The sequence below is a fragment of the Coregonus lavaretus genome (genome assembly GCF_964263955.1).
Source record: "Coregonus lavaretus genome assembly, chromosome: 34".
Classification (NCBI taxonomy): Eukaryota; Metazoa; Chordata; class Actinopteri; order Salmoniformes; family Salmonidae; genus Coregonus; species Coregonus lavaretus.
Genome location: NC_140021.1, coordinates 35,933,546 through 35,953,288, shown reverse-complemented (window position 1 = coordinate 35,953,288; position 19,743 = coordinate 35,933,546). Strand labels below are relative to the sequence as shown.

General features: G+C 45.9%; 1 protein-coding gene across 1 annotated transcript in view; it reads left to right on the top strand.

Annotated features, from left to right (window-relative positions):
• The first annotated feature begins 10,929 nt into the window (after positions 1-10,929).
• Positions 10,930-19,743, top strand: part of LOC311109188 (uncharacterized protein) — a 45,431-nt gene continuing 36,617 nt past the window's right edge. The window contains exons 1-2 of the mRNA XM_084152027.1: positions 10,930-11,009; positions 11,768-11,882. The gene's annotated coding sequence lies outside the window, so the exon portion shown is untranslated. The remainder of the gene's footprint in view (positions 11,010-11,767; positions 11,883-19,743) is intronic.

The following is a 19,743-nucleotide window of genomic DNA, read 5'->3' as shown; positions in this document are numbered from 1 at the left end:
CCCCCCCCCCTCCCTCTCTGTGGATGACTTTGTCAACCACTTTGAAAAGAAGGTTGACGACATCCGATCCTCGTTTGTTAAGTCTAATGACACTGCTGGTCCTGCTCACACTGCCCTACCCTATGCTTTGACTTCTTTCCCCCCTCTCTCTCCAGATATAATCTTGCGACTAGTGACTGCAGGCCGCCCAACAACCTGCCCGCTTGACCCCATCCCCTCCTCTCTTCTCCAGACCATCTCCGGTGACCTTCTCCCCTACCTCACCTCGCTGATCAACTCATCCTTGACCGCTGGCCATGTCCCTTCCGTCTTCAAGAGAGCGAGAGTTGCACCCCTTCTCAAAAAACCAACACTCGATCCCACTGATGTCAACAACTACAGACCAGTATCCCTTCTTTCTTTTCTTTCCAAAACTATTGAGCGTGCCGTCTTTAGTCAACTCTCTTGCTATCTCTCTCAGAATGACCTTCTTGATCCAAACCAGTCAGGTTTCAGGACTGGTCATTCAACTGAGACTGCTCTTCTCTGTGTCACGGAGGCTCTCCGCACTGCTAAAGCTAACTCTCTCTCCTCTGCTCTTGTCCTTCTAGACCTGTCTGCTGCCTTTGATACAGTGAACCATCAGATCCTCCTCTCCACCCTCTCCGAGCTGGGCATCTCCGGCGCGGCTCACTCCTGGATTGCGTCCTACCTGACCGGTCGCTCCTACCAAGTGGCGTGGCGAGAAGCTGTCTCCGCACCACGTGCTCTCACCACTGGTGTCCCCCAGGGCTCAGTTCTAGGCCCTCTCCTTTTCTCCCTATACACCAAGTCACTTGGCTCTGTCATATCCTCACATGGCCTCTCCTATCATTGCTACGCTGACGATACACAACTAATCTTCTCCTTTCCCCCTTCTGATAACCAGGTGGCGAATCGCATCTCTGCATGTCTGGCCGACATATCAGTATGGATGACGGATCACCACCTCAAGCTGAACCCTGGCAAGACGGAGCTGCTCTTCCTCCCGGGGAAGGACTGCCCGTTCCATGATCTCGCCATCACGGTTGACAACTCCGTTGTGTCCTCCTCCCAGAGTGCGAAGAGCCTTGGCGTGACCCTGGACAACACCCTGTCGTTCTCCGCCAACATCAAGGCGGTGACCCGATCCTGCAGGTTCATGCTCTACAACATTCGGAGAGTACGACCCTGCCTTACACAGGAAGCGGCACAGGTCCTAATCCAGGCACTTGTCATCTCCCGTCTGGATTACTGCAACTCGCTGTTGGCTGGGCTCCCTGCCTGTGCCATTAAACCCCTACAACTCATCCAGAATGCCGCAGCCCGTCTGGTGTTCAATCTTCTCTCACGTCACCCCCCTCCTCCGCACACTCCACTGGCTTCCAGTTGAAGCTCGCATCCGTTACAAGACCATGGTGCTTGCCTATGGAGCAGTGAGGGGAACGGCACCTCCGTACCTTCAGGCTCTGATCAGTCCCTACACCCAGGCGAGGGCATTGCCTTCATCCACCTCTGGCCTGCTGGCTCCCCTTCCTCTGCGGAAGCATAGTTCCCGCTCAGCCCAGTCAAAGCTGTTCGCTGCTCTGGCACCCCAATGGTGGAACAAGCTCCCTCACAACGCCAGGACAGCGGAGTCACTCACCACCTTCCGGAGACATTTGAAACCCCACCTCTTTAAGGAACACCTGGGATAGGATAAAGTAAGTACCCCCCCCCCCAAAAAAATAAAAAAATAAATAAATAAATTAAAGAAATTTAAAATTAAAAAAATAACAAATAAAAACAAATGAAAAACAAAAATATATATATATATAATTGTAAAGTGGTTATCACATTGGCTATAGGGTGAATGCATCAATTTGTAGTCGCTCTGGATAAGAGCGTCTGCTAAATGACGTAAATGTGCCCTTGAGCAAGGCACTTAACCCTAATTGCTCCTGTAAGTCGCTCTGGATAAGAGCGTCTGCTAAATGACTAAAATGTAAATGTAAATGTAAACAGTGGAACGTGAATGCAAGCTGCTGTTTCTCCGACCCAATCAGACACGCTGGAGCTCCCTGTTCCTCGCTGTAGAAAGGATTGTGCGCATTCACCGAGAGCAAGGAGAACAAGCAATTCGCAATGTCTGCACAGCATTAAAGATAAAGATGTAAGTTGACAAAATGTATATTTTGTTTTAAAAGAATAATATAAATAAATAAGCCTTGCTGATTAATGGGTGATTCCACTTGTCTCAAGTAACTAAGTTTTCTTTGCATGGTGGTGTGACAATTGTGGATGACTTGAATGAAATAATTTAACTAATTTATTTTATTTTTATTTATTTGTGCATTTAACATGTACAATGCATAATAAACACATTGTACCAGAAATAGCTATAAGTAATTGTTTTATCGTTATATCTTTTATAGGTTCAATCCAGCTGAAATTGGGTTTTTGGTCGAGTATGCTGCTGTGATGAAGCCTGTTGCCATGGTCCTTAATATCCTCCAAGGGGAATCATCTGTGCATATGGGCCTCCTGCTGCCAACACCTTACCAGTTGCGGGACAAGCTGAAGAGGTTGGAGTCAACTTGCAAAATGTGTACACCTCTTGTTCACGCCCTGCAGCAAGGGATTCAGAAACGTTTTGGAGACGTCATGAAAGAGCCTGAGCTGATTGCAGCAGCAATACTCCTACCAAGATTCAGAACATCCTGGACCACAGAGGAGAACATCTTGAATGCTGGTAAATATAATTGTTTATCAATTCAAATGTGAACCAGTAGACATTGACCTATATAACTCTGTATAATATTACTGTAATTTAGGATTATAGTGTGTCAGTGACAAACCACAGGGTGGCAATATAGTTAGAAGCTCAGGTAGCTTTTAATGTCAAACATCAGCAGCTTGACAGCCTATACAGTAGAAGGGTAAGAATAATGTGCAGACTTAATTCGTTTGAAAAACGATTTATCTTGCCCTAAAACCCACAGGCCTTGACTACATCAGAAATCACCTCAACACCGACTTGGATGATGTCACCAGCGCAAACAGCGGCCTCTCTGATGAAGACGACTTCTTTGCATCCATGGAGTTGGGAAAATCACAAGTAGGAGAGCTGGAGAGGTACCTTTCATGTCTGTCCCCTGCAGGTATGGATCTACTCCACACCTTTCCTCGCATCAAGAAGCTGTCACTCAAAGTCAACACAGGTCTTCCTGCATCTGCAGCCTGTGAGAGACTTTTCAGTCATGCAGGACTCCTGTTCACTGCTAAACGATCACAGCTTCACAGCAAGAACCTTGAGAGCCAGCTACTGTTGAAGCTTAATAGTGACATCACTGAGCGATTCTTTGGTGAAATAGTTTGTTTCTGCATGTTTTGACACACACACACAAACTCCCAGTGGGGCCTTCAATATAAAAGGGTTTTCATGTTACTGTGCCAAAGAGTTCCTGGAGTGTTGACTTTTGTCAACCAGTCAAAGGGCCAGTGTCAGCCTAAAGGTTAGAATATTGCCAAATCTGTTGTCTGCCTGTGGCAGTCTAGATGGGGGAAGCTGCTCCTCTCTCAGCTGCTTTTGAGCAAAGCGTGTAATCCCCTTAACTGTGTAATGGTTGTGCTAGAGAGCACAGAGCTATTAATGTATAACTCCATTGTAAAGACACATCATACATGCTTTATGCTGCTTATCTTGGGGGGGTGGGGACAAGTGTGACTTTTTTTTTGCTGACTTTTCTTGTTAGATATTGGAGCTGGAAGTAAACATAATGCCCCATCTACAACTACATCACTCTCCTCTGATGCCTTTTAGAGAACATGCATTCAGCTTAATTTGTGTTCTGGGATACTAGGCCTGCAATATTGTTTTATTTGGCCATCTATCATGGACTGGTGCTTTTTCAGTTGATGTGTATTGCTGCTCTTTTCCTCTGCTCAGTGAGATGTGCAGTGTGGCCTAATCACAGATCAGAGTATTAATTTCTAGGCACACAGAAAAAGGGCTGTTGCTTGCCATGCAATACAAAGGTACCGAGTAGGCCTAATCAACACCTATTGATTATTTTATGTTGACCGCTTCCTTCTGGTGTGCAGTTTTCTGTTCAGCATACCTGGTATGAAATGTTTGTGTTTCCTTCTGTTGTTCTGTCACTGTGGAGACACACACATACACAGTTTATGAGAGTTTATGGGCTGCCTCATTCTAGTTCTGCCTGGTAAAAAAAAGTATAAAGGTTTGGAAATGTGTGTTACTTGTGCTTATTTTTTTATTATTATTATTTTATTTGATAAGTACTTGAATTTACCGGAATTATTTTAATTTAAGCTATTTTGTAATTCATTTTAATTTATTTATTGTTGGATGAACTATAATTTGCCTAAAGATGATTATTTTGTATTTTTGTCTGTCTGATTGTTGCCTTGTGTTAAAAAATAAACTCAAGTAACTCAACAGTTACTCAGTACTTGAGTAGTTTTTTCACCAAGTACTTTTTTACTCTTACTCAAGTAATTATTTGGATGACTACTTTTACTTGATTCATATTTGTTATATCTAGCCTAGCTGTAGAAGAACGGACATCTGCACAGTTTCACATTGTACATCACTCTGTCGTTTAATGACATGTGCCACACATTCTGACAACCCATTCATCCGTAAAGCAGCACACTATCGTAAACCATAACAACGTACAGTACGACGTACAGCACGTCGTACCATACATAACATTTCCCCCCCTTTCCAAAACCAGGGACTGGTACCATATATAAAATGTCCATAGGGCAAGAACCTAGAGTGATACCTGTAAGAAATAAACATTAACCCTTAAACGGATGGACTCTCCAAACTAGCCAGTTCAGTCCATTAACCTGGAGGTTGACTAAGACACCTAACGGAGCCTAAGAATGAAAAGAGGTTAAGTAGTCCCCCAGATAAGCAGGGCGAGTTCGTGCCCGCATAGGCCTTTCTTCATCCGCCACCGCTTGTGGATCTGGCCCTTGGGGAGCCCACAGAGGCTGGGGCTCGGGTGGTAGTGGTGGAGGAGGTCCATCCGGTGGCGTCTCTGGCCTGCATGTCTGTTTTGTGTGCCTTTGTGTTCCTCGAGGGGCAGGGACTTTTCTGAGGCGGCTGGCGTGCCAGCGTGATCCATTGCTCATCATGAAATATGGCGGGCCCCAGTTGTCGACTGACCTGCAAGGGGTCCGACCAGAATGAGGGCATTTTGTTGTACTGCTGAGGCCGTCGGGCTCGGACCCAGTCTGACACTTGGATGATCGACAACTTAGAGCTAGTAGCAGGGGCCGAACGACACACTCACTTTCGCAAAGTGATTGTATTTTGAACAGTTCTTGCATATTTTCCCACGGGCTGGGCAGTTTGAAGCCCTTGAATTGTGAGAGCTAGCCCCACAGTTGCCACAGCTACTTCTGTTGGTTTGTCTGTGTGCCTGCTGCACGGGCATGCCGGTGTCTGTGTCCATGCAGCTATCGACGTGGGAGGGCGTGCGCAGCGCGTGATCGTTGTAGTGCGCCTTCTCGGGCTGAAGCTGCTGTGTGAGAATGGCTGGGGGCCGAGTGTATGCTGCAGAGCTGTCTGTTAGCATTGAAGAGCATTCCAACGTCGCTTCAACATGGAGTGCTATTTTAATAGCTCCATCTAGTTGTAAATTATCCGATTCCAAAAGCAGTTTCTCCCATGTCTTTTCACATAACGTCCCCTCTATCAACTGATCCCTGATGATCTCGTCCTGAAGTGTCCCGTAGATTAGCCACGTAGCTTTGAATGGACTCACCCGGCCGTTGGTGTCTCTTCCGTAGCCGGTAGCGTCGCTCTTTCCCGGCGAAGTGGTTGGAAATGAAGTCGTGCGCGTATATAATAATAATATGCCATTTAGCAGACGCTTTTATCCAAAGCGATTTACAGTCATGTGCGCATACATGTCTACGTATGGGTGGTCCCAGGGATGGAACCCACTACCCTGGCGTTACAAGCGCCATGCTCTACCAATTGAGCTACAGAGGACCACGTATAAATAGATCAATTATGCCTTTTTGATGGAAATATTGAGGTGGGATTTTGGAGATCACTTCATAATTTACGCGCGCTCTCTGCAAATAAGGCGGGCCAGCTCGATGTCCTAGGGCACGATATGCACCCTCTTTGCGTGGATGGCACACAGTTTGATGTCCTCAAACAGACCGACCAGGTAAGCCTCGCTGGCCTCCTGCAGGGCCATCACGGCGGAGCTCTGGAAGCGCAGGTCGGTCTTGAAGAACAGGGCGATTTTTCTCCCCAGGCGCTGGAAGGGCACATTGCGGATGAGCATCTCAGTGGAGCTTTGGTAACGACGGATCTCTCTGAGACACGGTGCCAGGCCTGTAACGGGGAGGCTCTCCTGCGCGCAGCCTTGGCGGCGAGCTGCATCCTGTAGGCTTTGCCACGGTTGGATTTGCGAGCGGTTTGCTTGGTTCTGGCCATGGCGCTAGCTTCATTCTTAGACAGTCGGAGTATAGCCTCGAAATGCCCATGTGAAATGTATAAAGCCGGCAGTGGCATCTGCTGATTGGACACCATCTCCCCACCACCCCGATTGGCCCGTTACGGAGGCCTCCTCTGTCGGCTATCGGAAGGGATGCTTTGCTTCTCTTTTTTTTTGACCGCGCACCCAAAACAGTACACTGCGCACCCAAAACAATACACTGCGCGCCCATAAAACACACTGTACGCCAAAAAACAATACACTTTGCGTGCGCCCGCAATAATACACTGCGCGCCCAAAACAATAGATCACTGCTGGCCTTTACAGGCAATAATAGTCGCCATAGTCAGGAGTGAAATCTTGTGTTATAATTTAATGCTAGCCTGCTATGGCAAACGAGGCCAATAGTACACTGCGCGGATGCAAATGCACACTGCGCGCAGGCAAAAGCACAATGTGCGCGCAAAAGTACACTGCCTGCCCTTTATGCGCAATAATAGTCGCTGAGGTCAAGAGTGAAATATTGTGTTATAATTTAATGCTAGCCTGCTATGGCAAACGAGGCCAATAGTACACTGCCCGATGCAACTGCACACTGCGCGCAGGCAAAAGCACAATGTGCGCGCAAAAGTACACTGCCGGCCCTTTATGCGCAGTAATAGTCGCTGAAGTCAAGAGTGAAATCTTATGTTCTAATCTAATGTCAGCCTGCTATGGCGAACGATGACAATAGTCCACTGCGCGCAGGCATTAGGACACTGCCGCGCGATAATATTCATCAAAGTCAAGAGTAAAATCTTTTGTTCTAATAACCACATGTTCAGTAATGGCATTTCCCCCCTTTATTCAAATTACAACCTCTCACTTTCAGTTATTTGAAATGAAATAATCTCTCAAATATCACTATATCTAAAACAAGCCATAGAAAGTTGGTTGCAATTTCAATTAAATCATCCAGAAACGACAGAACAAACTCAAATACACTAATAGGAGAAAATATATATTTATTGATATTGTATGTTGTATAGCCTTACTTGTTGGTATCTCAGACGACCAGAACCTTAATAATAATCACCATACTTACTTCACATAGCACGGACATATAGTAGACTACTGACACTCACTCCTATGGAATGGGTATGGGGACTGGACACGCCGGGACCCAGACCCTACTGTTGTCGATCACACATATTAATGTCGTGTTCAGGGTGCTATCATAGTTATCGGAAATACCTAGTTCCGACTGGGAAGTTTCACTTGAATGACCCTCCAAGTAGGAATTACAAGTGAGAAATAGTGAAAATGTTGTTGCCAATCTTATTGGTTTAAGAATTGTTCCGACTTCAAAACCACTTGAACACAATCATGTGGGAGTTACAACTTCCCATTTTCCACGAGAATGTGAAGTTGGCATAATACAGCATTCAAGTGCTAGTCGGTACCAAGAAACTGACATTTCTGACTTGCTAACTGGTTGAACGCGTTACAATAGCCTAAGTATATAATATGATTGACATAACCACAATAGAAAGGCCTTGGAAGTGCCATAAGTGAAAGCCAACATATTTCATTATTTTTACATTAACCTCTTTAACATGTATTAAATGAATAATGAAGAAAATTGTGTAATTTAGACTCTACGAAATATGAAATGCATTATGAAGAAAATCGTGTACTGTTGCCTACACGGAAAAGGGGGCTTTCTGACCAAAAGTGCACCAGTATCCCAAAGTATTAATCGAAATCAAGCATAGAAAACAGCGTTAGCATTAATAAAACAATTTTTCCCACGAATTAAGTTGCACGTAAATGTGTGTATTTTCTCACAAATGATGTTCAGAAAATCTCAAACAGTACATAGGCATACAACTACAATGTTTGAAACATTATTAAATAAAGACAACATTTCTGTTTATTCATAACGTTTAATTAGCCATAATAAAGAAAATAAAGAAAAATAGGCTATCCGTTTATGGTTGTTGTGTGTTAAATTGCTGTCTTTTCGCACGAATTAAGTAGCACATAAATTTGTGTCTTTTCACACAGAAACGCACGAAATCTGATGAAATACATTATGCTACCTGTGGTTTTTTCGAGCACGGTTATATGTCAGACATTTAAACGGCGACGGATAGCGGAAAGCAAACCCCGTATTGAGTCAATACTGTCATCGATTGGTAAACATAATCCTTAACGTAAATATCCCAGGTTAGTACACAACGATTTTCCTTACATGTTGTGCTAGGTCCTGCAGGACATCACCCCCTTCATCTTGCTGGGAAAAACAATTACACACAAACACAGACATTTTTCAATGTTGGGAACAAATTTTACATTAACATTTAAATCAAGATGGATTAAGAGATGCCCAGGCTGATGCGCAAAGGCAACTATGCCGAGCGTTTGGGCGCTGTCGCACCAGTCTACCTGGCTGCCGTGCTCGAGTGCCTGACTGCTGAGATCCTGGAGTTGGCCGGAGACATTGCCCGTGCAAACAAGAAGCCCCCATTACCTACTCCCCAAGAAGACCTTCAAAGCCAAGTAAATTCGCTACTGCGGCTTCAACTTGACAACTCAACCTCCAAAGGCTATTTTAAGAGCCAACCAATTGAGTGGGTGTATACACAATTATGTCGACTATTACTTACATACATGGCACTATATCATGTTCCCATATGAGGCCATGAATGAACAATAACACCTACTAGGCCTCGTTTGCCATAGCAGGCAAGCATTAGATTAGAACACAAGATTTCACTCTGGACTTTGGAGACTAATATTCCGCATAAAGGGCCGTCAGTGTGCTGTTGCGCGCGCACAGTGTGCTTTTGCCGGCGCGCAGTGTGTAGTTGTGTGCAGGCAGTGTACCATTGGCCTCGTTTGCCATAACAGGCTAGCATTAAAATATAACACAAGATTTCACTCTTGACTTTGACGACTATTATTGCGCGCAAAGGGCCAGCAGTGTGCTATTGTACGCACGCGCTTAGTGGACTATTGTTTTGGGCGCCCAGTGTATTGTGTTGGGCGCGCGGTCCTAAAAATAAGAAGCAAAGCATCCCTTCCAGTAACCGACAGAGGAGTCCTCCGCAATGGGCCAATCGGGGTGGTGGGGAGATGGTGTCCAATCAGCAGATGCCACTGCCGTCTTTATACATTTCACATGGGCATTTCGAGGCTATACTCCGACTGCAAATCCACCCTTGACAAAGCCTACAGGAAGCAGCTCAACGCCAAGTCTGCGCGCAGGAGCGCCTCCCAGTTATAGGCCCGGCACCGTGTCTCAGAGAGATCCGTCGGCCACTGAGATGCTCGTCCGCATTGTGCCCTTCCAGCGCCTGTGGAGAAAAATCGCCGACCTGCGCTTCCAGAGCTCCGCCGTGATGGCCCTGCAGGAGGCTAGCGAGACTTACCTGGTCGGTCTGTTCGAGGACACCAAACTGTGTGCCATCCACGCAAAGAGGGTGACCATCGTGTCCTAGGACATCCAGCTGGCCCGCCTTATTGGCAGAGAGCGAGCTATAAGGAATAAGTCAACTCATCATTCAAGTAATATAGGGAGGGATCTTAGCACCACCAACTGGATCAGAAGTACTCTTTACCGTAGGCTCAGAGAGCCATCATCTCTCAACCGGTGCAATTTTCATAAGTATGTGGTAAAAAAATAAATACAACAGCTCATCATATAGGCAGTGGTTTCAAAACTCTAAGCACATGTTCAAGTAGAGCACACCAAATAATACAGGTACTTGTTCACCACACTGAATCAGTGTTTAATCTAGAAATACATGCTTCGCATTGCAATACATGTTCTTGTAAAGTCATTGCTTTCCACAATGCAATGCTCACATCACTTTCCATGTGATATTGTTGTTCATTTGTTCAAATGTATTTGACTATGACCTAATCCGACTGCTCTGAATTCATAATCACTTCACGGTTTGGTGTTAACCTACCGATTTTCAACTGCTTTGCCTACTACAGATTAGGAACACTGTCATGAAAATGTATGGTTGGGAAGTCTAAAATGAGGGTAACTCCCCTTAAGGTAAATGTCTGTGTTCTGAGTGGCAAAAAAAAATATAAAATGTTTTATAACATTTAGATATGTGCATACTGGCTTTCCTTAGGCAAACGCATTTAGAAGGGAAAGAAGTGGAACCAATTAATACTTTTCTTGCTCTTCAATCAAAACAAAACCTTCACAAAGTGGTGCGTTTTGTCCCAAAATGACCCCTGAGGATTAGTGTGTTCTCATTTGTCAGTAATTGACCCTGACATACTCCCTTTAAATTGTACTATTTTACTCAAATATATACTGTAATGTACTACTATTAAGATGATGACTATTATGATTTTACTTCACGGTAAGTAGAGCAAAATGTTCCTTTTTCAAACTCCCCGACGGTAGATGGCGCTGATGAGCGCCACTGAACCATATGCGCTGCACCCCGAAGTTAGTGACAGAAGAAGAGATACTATTGCTGCGAAATACAAAAACGTCACTACCTCAAGAAGTCTGGTAATAAATTGAGCTGAGAAGAGGTATGTAACAATGAAATGTCGTCCAATTGAGTACTCACTCTCTTAAACTTTAAATCTTGAAGTAAATTATTTGTTTGTGCGTGTGAACATGATTTAGTGTGGTGAATGTATTCCAAATAATTTAACATAAATACAGGAAATGATGCTCAAAAATCAGCCGCTTTTGCAAGTCAAATCTATGCTGGACAAATGCACATTATTTTAATGACAGTTTTTTGATTACATGTTTTGTCTGCGCATTTGTTGGGTCGTATGTGACCGATGGTTAGCGAGCTCTCGTTTGGCCATGTGTTACTAGCTAACGTAGCCTAGACTAGCTAGCTAGCTAGACATTTGCACGCCAAAAGACAGGAAGTGATCAACCTTTTGCTAATATAGGATACTTGGATCGGTGATTTCATAGATTTCACATGCACAGATTGAATCCTATGAGATCAATGATTTTATTCTATATCAGGGTCATGATGTGAGTTCAGTGAGGAAATATTGTTCAGCTTTACTGGAGGTGGCCTCATTAAAGACTACCATGTGGGGCCAATAAAGCATTTTCAGCCATGAATATTCCATCACGTGTGTGTGTGTGTGTGTGTGTGTGTGTGTGTGTGTGTGTGTGTGTGTGTGTGTGTGTGTGTGTGTGAGAGGGAGAGAATGTTCACTGCAATCTGATAACGAATAAGGGCATGTCGTAATCCAGGTGGAATAAACTGTGTCCCCCACATTGACAGAATGTCTGTATTTTTGTGTTATTTATTTTACAGGAAGCTGAGGGGGGTCATTTCCTGCGAGACCTTGCGCAACATGTAAAGGAAATGTATGCGATCAACGAGGAGGGTGCCGTGGCGAGTGATGGTCCAGAGGAGGTAGGCGTCATCCGTAAGTGATCACCGGTCGGAGTTTTGCAAAGGCTTCTGCAATTCTTCTTGGCGTGACATATGCTCTGAATCTCAGCCACCCCTAAAAGGCGGAGTACACGTTCAAGACATTCCAGAAAGTGTTTGTGGAGCTGGACTGCTCAAAGCACACAGTCAAGATGACAGGCCTCAAGAACAAATTACTGTCTTAAGCAGAATGACAGGCCAGAGGACAATTGTCATAGACTGAATGTCACGGTTACACCTCCTCTCTTTCTCCATGTCTCTTTCCTACACCTCTCTGTCTCCATGTCTCTTTACTGCACCTCTCTGTCTCTTTACTACACCTCTCTGTCTCCATGTCTATTTACTGCACCTCTCTGTCTCCATGTCTCTTTACTGCACCTCTCTGTCTCCATGTCTATTTACTGCACCTCTCTGTCTCCATGTCTCTTTACTGCACCTCTCTGTCTCCATGTCTCTTTACTGCACCTCTCTGTCTCCATGTCTCTTTCCTACACCTCTCTGTCTCCATGTCTCTTTACTGCACCTCTCTGTCTCCATGTCTCTTTACTGCACCTCTCTGTCTCTTTACTACACCTCTCTGTCTCCATGTCTCTTTACTGCACCTCTCTCTCTTTACTGCACCTCTCTGTCTCCATGTCTCTTTACTGCACCTCTCTGTCTCCATGTCTCCATACTGCACCTCTGTCTCCATGTCTCTTTACTGCACCTCTCTGTCTCTTTACTACACCTCTCTGTCTCCATGTCTATTTCCTACACCTCTCTGTCTCCATGTCTCTTTACTGCACCTCTCTGTCTCCATGTCTCTTTACTGCACCTCTCTGTCTCCATACTACACCTCTCTGTCTCCATGTCTCTTTACTGCACCTCTCTGTCTCCATACTACACCTCTCTGTCTCCATGTCTCTTTACTGCACCTCTCTGTCTCCATGTTTCTTTACTGCACCTCTCTGTCTCCATGTCTCTTTACTGCACCTCTCTGTCTCCATGTCTCTTTACTACACCTCTGTCTCCATGTCTCGTTACTGCACCTCTCTGTCTCCATGTCTCTTTACTGCACCTCTCTGTCTCTTTACTACACCTCTCTGTCTCCATGTCTATTTCCTACACCTCTCTGTCTCCATGTCTCTTTACTGCACCTCTCTGTCTCCATGTCTCTTTACTGCACCTCTCTGTCTCCATGTCTCTTTACTGCACCTCTCTGTCTCCATGTCTCTTTCCTACACCTCTCTGTCTCCATGTCTCTTTACTGCACCTCTCTGTCTCCATGTCTCTTTACTGCACCTCTCTGTCTCCATGTCTCTTTACTGCATCTCTGTCTCCATGTCTCTTTACTGCACCTCTCTGTCTCCATGTCTCTTTACTGCACCTCTCTGTCTCCATGTCTCTTTACTGCACCTCTCTGTCTCCATGTCTCTTTACTGCACCTCTCTGTCTCCATGTCTCTTTACTGCACCTCTCCGTCTCCATGTCTCTTTACTGCACCTCTCCGTCTCCATGTCTCTTTACTGCACCTCTCCGTCTCCATGTCTCTTTACTGCACCTCTCCGTCTCCATGTCTCTTTACTGCACCTCTCCATGTCTCTTTACTGCACCTCTCTGTCTCCATGTCTCTTTACTGCACCTCTCTGTCTCCATGTCTCTTTACTGCACCTCTCTGTCTCCATGTCTCTTTACTGCACCTCTCTGTCTCTTTACTACACCTCTCTGTCTCCATGTCTCTTTCCTACACCTCTCTGTCTCCATGTCTCTTTCCTACACCTCTCTGTCTCCATGTCTCTTTACTGCACCTCTCTGTCTCCATGTCTCTTTCCTACACCTCTCTGTCTCCATGTCTCTTTACTGCACCTCTCTGTCTCCATGTCTCTTCCCTACACCTCTCTGTCTCCATGTCTCTTTACTGCACCTCTCTGTCTCATGTCTCTTTACTACACCTCTGTCTCCATGTCTCTTTCCTACACCTCTCTGTCTCCATGTCTCTTTACTGCACCTCTCTGTCTCCATGTCTCTTTACTGCACCTCTCTGTCTCTTTACTACACCTCTCTGTCTCATGTCTCTTTACTGCACCTCTCTGTCTCCATGTCTCTTTACTGCACCTCTCTGTCTCCATGTCTCTTTACTGCACCTCTCTGTCTCCATGTCTCTTTACTGCACCCCTCTGTCTCCATGTCTCTTTACTGCACCTCTGGCTCCATGTCTCTTTACTGCACCTCTCTGTCTCTTTACTCCACCTCTCTGTCTCCATGTCTCTTTACTAAACCTCTCTGTGTCCATGTCTCTTTCCTACACCTCTCTGTCTCCATGTCTCTTTACTGCACCTCTCTGTCTCCATGTCTCTTTACTGCACCTCTCTGTCTCCATGTCTATTTACTACACCTCTCTGTCTCTTTATTACACCTCTCTGTCTCCATGTCTCTTTACTACACCTCTCTGTCTCCATGTCTCTTTCCTACACCTCTCTGTCTCAATGTCTCTTTACTGCACCTCTCTGTCTCCATGTCTCTTTACTGCACCTCTCCGTCTCCATGTCTCTTTACTGCACCTCTCCGTCTCCATGTCTCTTTACTGCACCTCTCCGTCTCCATGTCTCTTTACTGCACCTCTCCGTCTCCATGTCTCTTTACTGCACCTCTCCATGTCTCTTTACTGCACCTCTCCATGTCTCTTTACTGCACCTCTCTGTCTCCATGTCTCTTTACTGCACCTCTCTGTCTCCATGTCTCTTTACTGCACCTCTCTGTCTCCATGTCTCTTTACTGCACCTCTCTGTCTCCATGTCTCTTTACTGCACCTCTCTGTCTCTTTACTACACCTCTCTGTCTCCATGTCTCTTTCCTACACCTCTCTGTCTCCATGTCTCTTTCCTACACCTCTCTGTCTCCATGTCTCTTTACTGCACCTCTCTGTCTCCATGTCTCTTTCCTACACCTCTCTGTCTCCATGTCTCTTTACTGCACCTCTCTGTCTCCATGTCTCTTCCCTACACCTCTCTGTCTCCATGTCTCTTTACTGCACCTCTCTGTCTCATGTCTCTTTACTACACCTCTGTCTCCATGTCTCTTTCCTACACCTCTCTGTCTCCATGTCTCTTTACTGCACCTCTCTGTCTCCATGTCTCTTTACTGCACCTCTCTGTCTCTTTCCTACACCTCTCTGTCTCAATGTCTCTTTACTGCACCTCTGGCTCCATGTCTCTTTACCACACCTCTCTGTCTCCATGTCTCTTTACTGCACCTCTCTGTCTCTTTACTGCACCTCTCTGTCTCCATGTCTCTTTACTAAACCTCTGTCTCCATGTCTCTTTACTACACCTCTGTCTCCATGTCTCTTTCCTACACCTCTCTGTCTCCATGTCTCTTTACTGCACCTCTCTGTCTCTTTACTACACCTCTCTGTCTCCATGTCACTTTCCTACACCTCTCTGTCTCCATGTCTCTTTACTGCAGCTCTCTGTCTCTTTACTACACCTCTCTGTCTCCATGTCTCTTTACTGCAGCTCTCTGTCTCCATGTCTCTTTACTACACCTCTGTCTCCATGTCTCTTTCCTACACCTCTCTGTCTCCATGTCTCTTTACTGCACCTCTCTGTCTCCATGTCTCTTTACTAAACCTCTGTCTCATGTCTCTTTACTACACCTCTGTCTCCATGTCTCTTTACTATACCTCTCTGTCTCCATGTCACTTTCCTACACCTCTCTGTCTCCATGTCTCTTTACTGCAGCTCTCTGTCTCCATGTCTCTTTACTGCACCTCTCTGTCTCTTTGCTACACCTCTCTGTCTCCATGTCTCTTTACTGCACCTCTCTGTCTCCATGTCGCTTTACTGCACCTCTCTGTCTCCATGTCTCTTTACTGCACCTCTCTGTCTCCATGTCTCCATACTGCACCTCTGTCTCCATGTCTCTTTACTGCACCTCTCTGTCTCTTTACTACACCTCTCTGTCTCCATGTCTCTTTACTGCACCTCTCTGTCTCCATGTCTCTTTACTACACCTCTCTGTCTCCATGTCTCGTTACTGCACCTCTCTGTCTCCATGTCTCTTTACTGCACCTCTCTGTCTCCATGTCTCTTTACTGCACCTCTCTGTCTCCATGTCTCTTTACTGCACCTCTCTGTCTCTTTACTGCACCTCTCTGTCTCCATGTCTCTTTACTGCACCTCTCTGTCTCTTTACTGCACCTCTCTGTCTCCATGTCTCTTTACTGCACCTCTCTGTCTCCATGTCTCTTTCCTACACCTCTCTGTCTCCATGTCTCTTTACTGCACCTCTCTGTCTCCATGTCTCTTTACTGCACCTCTCTGTCTCTTTACTGCACCTCTCTGTCTCCATGTCTCTTTACTGCACCTCTCTGTCTCCATGTCTCTTTACTGCACCTCTCTGTCTCTTTACTGCACCTCTCTGTCTCCATGTCTCTTTACTGCACCTCTCTGTCTCTTTACTGCACCTCTCTGTCTCCATGTCTCTTTACTGCACCTCTCTGTCTCCATGTCTCTTTCCTACACCTCTCTGTCTCCATGTCTCTTTACTGCACCTCTCTGTCTCCATGTCTCTTTACTACACCTCTCTGTCTCCATGTCTCGTTACTGCACCTCTCTGTCTCCATGTCTCTTTACTGCACCTCTCTGTCTCTTTACTGCACCTCTCTGTCTCCATGTCTCTTTACTGCACCTCTCTGTCTCCATGTCTCTTTCCTACACCTCTCTGTCTCCATGTCGCTTTACTGCACCTCTCTGTCTCCATGTCTCTTTACTACACCTCTCTGACTCCATGTCTCTTTACTGCACCTCTCTGGCTCCATGTCTCTTTACTGCACCTCTCTGGCTCCATGTCTCTTTACTGCACCTCTCTGTCTCCATGTCTCTTTACTACACCTCTCTGTCTCTATGTCTCTTTACTGCACCTCTCTGTCTCCATGTCTCTTTACTGCACATCTCTGTCTCCATGTCTCTTTACTGCACATCTCTGTCTCCATGTCTCTTTACTGCACATCTCTGTCTCCATGTCTCTTTACTGCACCTCTCTGTCTCCATGTCGCTTTACTGCACCTCTCTGGCTCCATGTCTCTTTACTGCACCTCTCTGTCTCCATGTCTCTTTACTGCACCTCTCTGTCTCTTTACTACACCTCTCTGTCTCTTTACTACACCTCTCTGTCTCTTTACTGCACCTCTCTGTCTCTTTACTGCACCTCTCTTTCTCCATGTCTCTTTACTGCACCTCTCTGTCTCCATGTCTCCATACTGCACCTCTGTCTCCATGTCTCTTTACTGCACCTCTCTGTCTCTTTACTACACCTCTCTGTCTCCATGTCTCTTTCCTACACCTCTCTGTCTCCATGTCTCTTTACTGCACCTCTCTGTCTCTTTACTACACCTCTCTGTCTCCATGTCTCTTTACTGCACCTCTCTGTCTCCATGTCTCTTTACTGCACCTCTCTGTCTCTTTACTGCACCTCTCTTTCTCCATGTCTCTTTACTGCACCTCTCTGTCTCCATGTCTCCATACTGCACCTCTGTCTCCATGTCTCTTTACTGCACCTCTCTGTCTCTTTACTACACCTCTCTGTCTCCATGTCTCTTTCCTACACCTCTCTGTCTCCATGTCTCTTTCCTACACCTCTCTGTCTCCATGTCTCTTTACTGCACCTCTCTGTCTCCATATCTCTTTACTGCACCTCTCAGTCTCCATGTCTATTTACTACACCTCTCTGTCTCCATGTCTCTTTACTGCACCTCTCTGTCTCCATATCTCTTTACTGCACCTCTCTGTCTCCATGTCTATTTACCGCACCTCTCTGTCTCCATGTCTCTTTACTGCACCTCTCTGTCTCTTTACTGCACCTCTCTGTCTCCATGTCTCTTTACTAAACCTCTGTCTCCATGTCTCTTTACTACACCTCTGTCTCCATGTCTCTTTCCTACACCTCTCTGTCTCCATGTCTCTTTACTACACCTCTCTGTCTCCATGTCACTTTCCTACACCTCTCTATCTCCATGTCTCTTTACTGCAGCTCTCTGTCTCCATGTCTCTTTACTGCACCTCTCTGTCTCTTTACTACACCTCTCTGTCTCCATGTCTCTTTACTGCAGCTCTCTGTCTCCATGTCTCTTTACTGCACCTCTCTGTCTCTTTACTACACCTCTCTGTCTCCATGTCTCTTTACTACACCTCTGTCTCCATGTCTCTTTCCTACACCTCTCTGTCTCCATGTCTCTTTACTGCACCTCTCTGTCTCTTTACTGCAGCTCTCTGTCTCCATGTCTCTTTACTGCACCTCTCTGTCTCTTTACTACACCTCTCTGTCTCCATGTCTCTTTACTGCACCTCTCTGTCTCCATGTCGCTTTACTGCACCTCTCTGTCTCCATGTCGCTTTACTGCACCTCTCTGTCTCTTTACTGCACCTCTCTGTCTCCATGTCTCTTTACTAAACCTCTGTCTCCATGTCTCTTTACTACACCTCTGTCTCCATGTCTCTTTCCTACACCTCTCTGTCTCCATGTCTCTTTACTGCACCTCTCTGTCTCTTTACTACACCTCTCTGTCTCCATGTCACTTTCCTACACCTCTCTGTCTCCATGTCTCTTTACTGCAGCTCTCTGTCTCTTTACTACACCTCTCTGTCTCCATGTCTCTTTACTGCAGCTCTCTGTCTCCATGTCTCTTTACTACACCTCTGTCTCCATGTCTCTTTCCTACACCTCTCTGTCTCCATGTCTCTTTACTGCACCTCTCTGTCTCTTTACTGCACCTCTCTGTCTCCATGTCTCTTTACTAAACCTCTGTCTCATGTCTCTTTACTACACCTCTGTCTCCATGTCTCTTTACTATACCTCTCTGTCTCCATGTCACTTTCCTACACCTCTCTGTCTCCATGTCTCTTTACTGCAGCTCTCTGTCTCCATGTCTCTTTACTGCACCTCTCTGTCTCTTTGCTACACCTCTCTGTCTCCATGTCTCTTTACTGCACCTCTCTGTCTCCATGTCGCTTTACTGCACCTCTCTGTCTCCATGTCGCTTTACTGCACCTCTCTGTCTCCATGTCTCTTTACTGCACCTCTCTGTCTCCATGTCTCCATACTGCACCTCTGTCTCCATGTCTCTTTACTGCACCTCTCTGTCTCTTTACTACACCTCTCTGTCTCCATGTCTCTTTACTGCACCTCTCTGTCTCCATGTCTCTTTACTACACCTCTCTGTCTCCATGTCTCGTTACTGCACCTCTCTGTCTCCATGTCTCTTTACTGCACCTCTCTGTCTCCATGTCTCTTTACTGCACCTCTCTGTCTCCATGTCTCTTTACTGCACCTCTCTGTCTCTTTACTGCACCTCTCTGTCTCCATGTTTCTTTACTGCACCTCTCTGTCTCTTTACTGCACCTCTCTGTCTCCATGTCTCTTTACTGCACCTCTCTGTCTCCATGTCTCTTTCCTACACCTCTCTGTCTCCATGTCTCTTTACTGCACCTCTCTGTCTCCATGTCTCTTTACTGCACCTCTCTGTCTCTTTACTGCACCTCTCTGTCTCCATGTCTCTTTACTGCACCTCTCTGTCTCCATGTCTCTTTACTGCACCTCTCTGTCTCTTTACTGCACCTCTCTGTCTCCATGTCTCTTTACTGCACCTCTCTGTCTCTTTACTGCACCTCTCTGTCTCCATGTCTCTTTACTGCACCTCTCTGTCTCCATGTCTCTTTCCTACACCTCTCTGTCTCCATGTCTCTTTACTGCACCTCTCTGTCTCCATGTCTCTTTACTACACCTCTCTGTCTCCATGTCTCGTTACTGCACCTCTCTGTCTCCATGTCTCTTTACTGCACCTCTCTGTCTCTTTACTGCACCTCTCTGTCTCCATGTCT